Raw genomic sequence first — 8,159 nt, forward strand, 5'->3', positions numbered from 1 at the left:
AAGTAGACAGGGCAAGGAAAGCTGGACCTAGACCCCTTACTGAGTGCGAGAGAAGGAAATTCTTGCTCGTTCTTGCTGTCTTACTGGGGCTTTGGACAGAGGTGACTGGAGGAAGTGTTCACTATGCTGAAGAGTGAGTCCACTGAGAAGCCAGGACACCACCACTCAGTGGTGGCTCAGAGCAGAGGAGAGCACCAGCCTTAGCTTTCGAAGGATGATGTGAAGGTGCAGAGTGATGCTTGTTTACTGGGACCCAATTCCATCACAGCTCAGTCTCTGGTAACGCATGGTGAACATGTATTAATTTATCTCCTCAGATGCTTTCTATGTGTCAACTTACTTTGCTGATACTCACAATAGGTGACATGGCAGCTTTGTTCTTTTTCTGTCATTTGCTTGTGCTTGGAGTAATAGTTTTCTCTTCAGTCTTGGGGGTTATTTTTTTCAGGACAATTTTTATGACCTTTGCCCATTTTGTAAGGATTGGTTTATTTAGAATGAGAAAGTACAGCCATAAATCCACTTAACTGGGCATGGTTAAACTGTAAAACATTTTGTACCACACACTGTATGAACAAGAGTCAGGGCTTTGCCATGCTCTCCCCCCACTGCGGAACGTCCTCTCCTTCTAAACATCCTCAAGGGCACCGAGGACACCAGTGTCAAGTCAGAGTACACATTTAAAACGTTTTACTTATTTCTACTTTGTAGACAGAAATTGAAGTGGTAATCTTTTCTTCCCACATTTCAATGAATCGTTCCATTCAAACCCTGGGATACACGACATGTCAGCCCGTTTGGAGACCACTATAGTAGGGGTTAGCCAGGCTGTGGGAAAAGAAAGCAGTATGTGCAAAGGTTCTGAGGCAAGGGAGAGCATTTTAGTGCTTCTTCTTTGGAAAAACACTCTGTTATGAACTTTGAAGCCAGAGTTCCTGGGCTTAGTTCTGGCTGTGACCATGAGCAAGATACTTGCATTGTCAGTGTATTAGGGTTTGCTTGTTTGTTTACAAACTAGGGGTAACTGTGTTTAATTGATAGTGTTGTTTTGAAAAAAAATAATGTCTTGGAATATCATTTCATATTAATTTCTTTCTCCCACTTCCATAAGGGGATGTGATGACTTTTCCCCAGTAGGAAAAAGGCTTCAACATTGCTGTAGGGAGAAGTATGATTTCTAAAGTGAAAGAAAAAAAAGGATCAAGATATAATCAATGTTTGTTTTTGTTTTTATTTTAACTTCCAGAACAGGCTTTTTAGAATAAAGAAGGAAGAGGAGAAGGAGGAAATGGAGGAGGAAAAAGAGCTTTTTACAGCCAAAGGAAGTAAATCTGGAGAGACCAGACGAAGACCTAGATCATTCTTACCCATACCTCCTTGGAGAATAGATGAGTCACCTGAGCTTATGAGGGGGGATAGAGGAAGCTGGCAGACAGGGTGAGACTTTAGTGGAAGTCAAAAGTGGAAGTGGAGGGAATGAATGCGAGAGGCATGGGTGGAGAGGAATGGGGTCAGCATACAGAGACTCAGAAACACTTCCAAGGGCCTAATCTTTGAAGCCAGCACCAGGGAACACTAATGTTTGCCCAGACAGAGAAGTCATGCCAGCTGTTCATCTCCTCACTGAACAGCGTGGGCCTCTGGTCAAGAGGTGCCTACCTGAGTCTTTGCTAGCTCCATGCAGACTGCCACTGTCTTCATGTGCACTCTCTTTTGAAAGTCCAGAATATTCCAAGATTCCCAAAAGATAAAGAAGAGGTTCTTAACACCCAGAAGAATGGGACTGTTATAGAAGAGAACAGCCCAGCACTGAGCCGTAATTGAGTAAACTGAACAATGGGAAATTCCATTTGCTATAGTGATCATCATCGCCATCATGGTGACTTACATTTTATAGAGGACTATATTATCAGGTGCTGTACAACTAAACACATTCTATATAGTGCATCATTTAACCAGGATCTTAATCTCTATGCTACACTGCTCTTAACATCTACATTCTACTCCCTCCCAGATAAAATAAGATTGTAGATGTAAAGTACTAACACCGTTCCTGGTGCATATATTGCTTGCTGATAATTATGACTTCAGTGTCATGGGAGGGGATGGCAGAAAATAGGGAACAGGTTGTTAATCTGCTGTGATACTGAAAAAGTGAAGACTGTATCTGAAACTTTTAAGGTTCAAATATCAAAGTTCAGAGAAGTTTATTTCATTCTTCCAGTTGATGTATGTTATTTTATAATTCACAGATAGTTCAGTCTTCTAACTTAAAGCCTGAACATTATCCATTGATCAAAGATAATTTTTTGTCCACTTTGTTCCCAAGTAGGAACCTGACTGTGACTGGTGAGGTTGAGATGAGCAAAGATGAGGAATTAGTAACACAGTCATGCTCACGTTTAAGCCATGTCCTCCAATCCATGTCTGAATTTTGGATGCATCTCTCAAACGATTCCACAGTAGGGAGGGAAAGAGGCTGTTATTTACTGGTCTGCCAAAACCATACAATATACACCACCAAAATGCTGGAAGAGTAGTGTATGCTTTAAGAATATTTCAAAATTATAATTAAACATTTTTAAATTATATAAATAATATCAAGTAGGTGCTTTATAAAATGCATTTGTTTGACAATCATTTACTGGGTCCCCATCACATGCAAAGTACCAAGGATAAAAGGATGAGAAAAACAGACACAATCCCTATCATTATGGACCTTGGAGCTTAGTGGGAGAGAGAGATATTAATCAAATAAGCAAAAAATAAAGGTGAAACTGCAATGGTGACACTCATGAAAAAGGAGTGTTACATGGTATTTTGAAAGCACATAAGAGGGGGACTTGAGCTAGTCAGAAAGGTCAGGTCAAGCTTCCCTAAGGAAATGGAAATTTAGTTCAAATCTGAAGGAAAATCTTTCCACTTGAGGGGACTAGCATAGTCAGTGCTCACAGCGTAGGTCTCATTTATATTATTTCAAAGCTCTGCTCTCTCCTCTTCTGAGTGAATTTATTTAAAATGAAAACAAAAGCACAGATACACATATCTAAGATATACATATCTAATCTAAGACCATTAGATTACAATGGTCTTAAGAAGCTCCTTTCCAAAGTAGCTAGCAGGGCAGAACGTCTAATCCTGAAGCTAGCTAAAATAAGCTCAGTGCTTTGTGATCGCCTGGAGGGGTGGGATAGGGAGGGTGGGAGGGAGGGAGATGCAAGAGGGAAGAGATATGGGAACATATATATATATATATATATAACTGATTCATTTTGTTGTAAAGCAGAAACTAACACATCATTGTAAAGCAATTATACTCCACTAAAGATGTTAAAAAAAAAAAATCTTGCTCAAAATATCACCATCAATGGACCAAAAATCAAATGTCAGTATGGGTCATCAGCCTGGATATATAGGGGTTAGAGTGTGAGTATTAGGAAAATACAGTAAACTGTAGCTAGCAACAGGAATAAATAAAACATTGGAAAGATAAATTGACTAATTTCGACGTTTCTGAGATATATGTGTTTTTCGGAATTCCAACTATTCCTCGTGTTTGGGCATAGCCTTATAGAATGTGTTCATTAACTTCTACAGACTTATCTTGACACATAAATACTAAACTCTGCTTATATCCTAGGATGAAACAGTGTCTGCACCTGCACGTGCAGCTGTATCCAGCAAATCACTGAACCCTAAAGTAAACTGAAAGAAAAGCCATGACCTCTGCAGAACAGAACCAGAATCTTTTCCCAACAAACTCATGCTTATAAAAACAACTTCTAAAATAAGTGTTATATATGCCAGGGAAGCACCATGGTTCAATTATGGTATTTATTTGTTCCTTTAAGATAGTGTTGGGCTTCCCTGGTGGCGCAGTGGTTGAGAGTCTGCCTGCTGATGCAGAGGACACGGGTTCGTGCCCCGGTCCGCGAAGATCCCACATGTCGCGGAGTGGCTGGGCCCGTGAGCCATGGCCGTTGAGCCTGTGCTCCGCAATGGGAGAGGCCACAACGGTGAGAGGCCCGCGTACTGCAAAAAAAAAAAAAAAAAAAAAAGATAGTGTTAATTTCCCTATTTTTGAAGGCCCTAGGTGGTTGTAGACTGCAAGGTTATTTTGATTATGTAATAATTTGTAAATGCAATAAAATGCTATTTTGAAAGTATTGTGCCCTCTGCCTGTTACTGCTCCCAAAGCACCTAAATGAACTTTATCAGTGAGCATTTCTTCCAATTGCTATTTACCAAATGAGATACTTGAGCTAAAAAAGAAACTTTAATAAAGCCAAATTTAAAATTGCCATGCTTCATTCTGTGCAAGCATGACATTTAAATTAATAGCATCCATCTCCATCCCTTAGGACATATAATTTTTTAAACTGCAGATGGTATATATTTATTTTTGCCTTTCTTTTTCTAATTCAGACACATTGTTATTGGGAATTGTGAAAAAGTGTCCTTGTAGTTGTTCTACTTCATCACCGCCATGTTGATCGAAGTGAAAAATTAACATGGATTTAGGAAAGCCCATTATATCATTAAGGAACTATCAAGAAAATAAATAGGTGATATGTTATCTTTAATCCATGAGCAAATAATGTCCTTGACACTTTTCTAAACCAGTTCTGATCATGAAAAGGGAAACATATAAAATGTGTTTCACCTGTGTCAAAAAGTATCTCAGCTTCTAGGCCACTTGGTAAGCTTTACAGCGAGAGAAATATTGCATAAAAATGATATCACACCCTATGTTTTAGCTAGTTATACCTAAATCCTTTGTTGATTATAGGCCATATAACTTCAGGCAGACAAAAGAAAAATAATCCCTATCATGTTGAATGCCAGTCTGTGGTGTTTATGAGTACTTCCTGCTGTTTTAAATGACTCAAACATCTGTCAGGTGTGCTACATTATAGCCACAGGAAAATCTCAGTACAGGTTGTGTGCCAGGCAAAATGCTTTGTCTAAGACCTTGTCAATCAGGCTGACAGATGAGTTCAGTATTCTAATGAGTAAGATTCTAAATATGTTTCTCCTTTGCCAAATCTCCGGATCACATCAGGAGGCACAAAGCTCAGGCAATTGGAACGAATAAGATCATTTTTAAAGGACCGTACTTCTCCTGACTCATACAAATGTGCGGGTTTTAACTATCCTGGTGAGATAGTCTCCTACCCCTTTGTAATCCTTTTTTATATGCTTCATTTAACAGACTAATTTCCGTTTACTCAAAACAAACTAATTCCAAACAATTTGCAAAGGCTACCATACTTCTGAAGAGCATTAGTTACTTTCAGCTTTACATTTTGCATAGTACAATGTCTACAATCAGTGGGTTTGCAGACATATCACTTAGTAAATTGTATTTTAAGCTATTCTAACAGTAACTAAGTCAGATGAAATTGTTTTGGTGGGATGGTAAATATGTGTTCCATTTAGATAATTCATAAGTAATGAATCCAGCCACTTTTCTCATGGTCTTTTATATTCTAATATAAAAACTGAGTGTTTTTTTAAATTGACTTTGGGGAGAACATTACAGTAAACATCCCCTATGATATATCAACATGTTGCTTAAAAATTGCATAATATTTGTATTAGACTTATAAAGGTACGTCCTATCCTTCATAACAATGTTGTAAAGGAGTTTCATATTCTGTAAAATTGACATTCAAAGTTTGCTATTTTTAAACTCTACATAATATTTAGCATGAATCCTAGTAAATTATATTCCAAACAAGGCAAAAACATATCTTTAATAGGAATATAGTGAGGTAAACAAAGATAATAAAAACAATCAGCCATCAGAAATTAAAAACCAATCTCTTCTCTATTCAAAATGTTACACTATTTAATATAACATTTGGAAAGACTCACTGAGAATATAATTTCTTTCCAAGAAGACAACTAACATTTTGGTTAATGCCCTCAAAAATTACATAACCCATATATTTAGCCTTTACAAGTAAGCTAACATAGTTTTGAAGCCAATGATTTAGCAGTACATTAAAAATAAAAATTGTAATAGTACTTATGAGTAGTAAATATCGAGATTATTAATCACAAAACGGGATTTCTTGGATCCAGGCTGTTTGGCTGCAGGCCACCTCCAGCGCCATGGGATGTAGCGCGAGGTCTGCAGCGCCCAGCAGGGCTCGCCCCCCCCCCCCCCACTCCCCCACCACCTGTCTTCCATCACAGGGAACTCTCTGCCCCCTGGGGCCGAGAGACCCCACCCTTTCCCCAAGCTGAAGCCACAGGGCATTGAGGTGCCAGCCAGATGTCTTCTCACAAAGGCCCTGTGGTGGCCCAGGGCAATGGGGCTCCTGCCAGGAATAGGGAGGCTGACACAGCGGAGCTGGCTGAGCTGGGCCCCCTGCTAGAGGAGCAAGGCCAGCGGGGCGTCACCAGCCCAAGCAAAGCTGAAGAAAAACAGGCACGCCCAGTGCCTCAGGAAGAGGAGGAGGGCTGGGTGCTGACACTTCCCCTGCAAGCCCACCGTGGCATGGAGAAGATGGAGGAGTTTGTGCATAAGGTCTGGGAGGGGCGCTGGAGGATCATCCTGCACGAAGTGCTCCCCGACTGGCTGAAGGACAACGACTACCTGCTGCACGGCCACAGGCCGCCCATGCCCTCCTTCTGGGCCTGCTTCAAGAGCATCTTCCTTATCCACACGGAGACGGGCAACTTCTGGACCCACCTGCTTGGTTTTGTGCCGTTTCACTTTCTGGGAATCCTGACCATGCTCAGACCAAACATGTACTTCATGGCCCCCCTTCAGGAGAAGGTGGTGTTTGTGATGTTCTTCCTGGGCGCGGGGCTCTGCCTCAGCTTCTCCTGGCTCTTTCACACTGTCTATTATCACTCAGAGCAGTGACAAACTGGATTATTTTCCAGCCCTTTTCCCAACTGGCTTATTCAGGGATTGCCCTGCTGATTACAGGGAGCTTTGTCCCCTGGCTCTGTTACTCCTTCTACTGCTCCCACAGCCACGGCTCAGCTACCTCTCCAGCGTCTATGTCCTGGGCATCTCTGCCATCACTGTGGCCCAGTGGGACCAGTTTGCCTCTCCTAAGCACCAGTAGACAAGAGCAGGGATGTTCCTGGGGCTTGGCTTGAGCGGCGCCGTGCCCACCGTGCACTTTACAATCGCGGAGGGCTTCGTCAAGGCCACCACGGCGGGCCAGATGGGCTGGTTCTTCCTCGTGGCTGTGACGTACATCACCGGAGCTGGCCTTTATGCCACGTGGGTTCCTGAGCGCTTCTTGCCTGGAAAATTCGACATATGGTTCCAGCCTCATCAGATCTTCCACGTCCTGGAGGTGGCAGCCGCCTTCATCCATTTCTACGGGGTCTCCAACCTTCAGGAGTTCCGATATTGCCTGGAAAGGGGCTTTACTGACGACTCCCTCCACTGAGCCGCCCTGCAAGGGCACAGGTGGAGCTTGTCAAGTGGTTTTAAAAGAATTTCTTTGCTGAAGTGAGAGAAAGAGTCTAAGTTGTCTGTTTCTAGAAGAAGCCTCTTAGAGAATTCAGTACCAACCGAGCTTCAGCCCACTTCACACTCACTGGGCAATAAACTCTCCATTCCCTCGCTGAGAACATTGGGGATGGGCAGCCACGCCCCCCTCAGTAAGGCAACTACTGTCCCCTCACAGAGACACAGCTTTGAAGCTCATGATGAGATTTTACCCCTCCTCCAACCATCCTGGGGAAAACGATGGACTGGGACTCTTCAGAAATTCTGTTTCTGGAAGAAACTGTCCCTCCCTCACCCCGGTCTTGACTTTATAACCTGGCTTATAACAGGCCATCCGTTTTTGTAGCACACTTTTGAAAAACAATTATAGCCTCGTCCCATCTTTCTAGGGCCTGGACCTGCTCACACAGCACGAAGAACAAAGCCACCAACTTTTACACAGCCCGGCTAATCATGGAAGTATGTCCAGGCTTCAAATAACTTGAGTTTTAATTTTTTTCTTGGCAGAGTAATGTAAACTTAAAGTGGGGAAAGATATTTAATACTAAGCTTTAAAAAGAAACCTGCTATCATTGCTATGTATCTTGATGCAAAGACTGTGATGATAATAAAAGAGTACAGAAGATACTTGGCATTCAAAGAAAAAAAAACACAAAAGGGATTTCTCTAGGTCATTATT

The 8,159-nt window shown here is 41.8% G+C and overlaps 1 pseudogene; it reads left to right on the plus strand.

Moving 5' to 3' along the window:
• The first annotated feature begins 6,190 nt into the window (after positions 1–6,190).
• LOC116748604 lies at positions 6,191–7,418 on the plus strand (annotated as a pseudogene).
• The last annotated feature ends 741 nt before the right edge of the window (positions 7,419–8,159 follow it).

This window comes from Phocoena sinus, chromosome 2 (assembly GCF_008692025.1).
Source record: "Phocoena sinus isolate mPhoSin1 chromosome 2, mPhoSin1.pri, whole genome shotgun sequence".
Taxonomy (NCBI): domain Eukaryota; kingdom Metazoa; phylum Chordata; class Mammalia; order Artiodactyla; family Phocoenidae; genus Phocoena; species Phocoena sinus.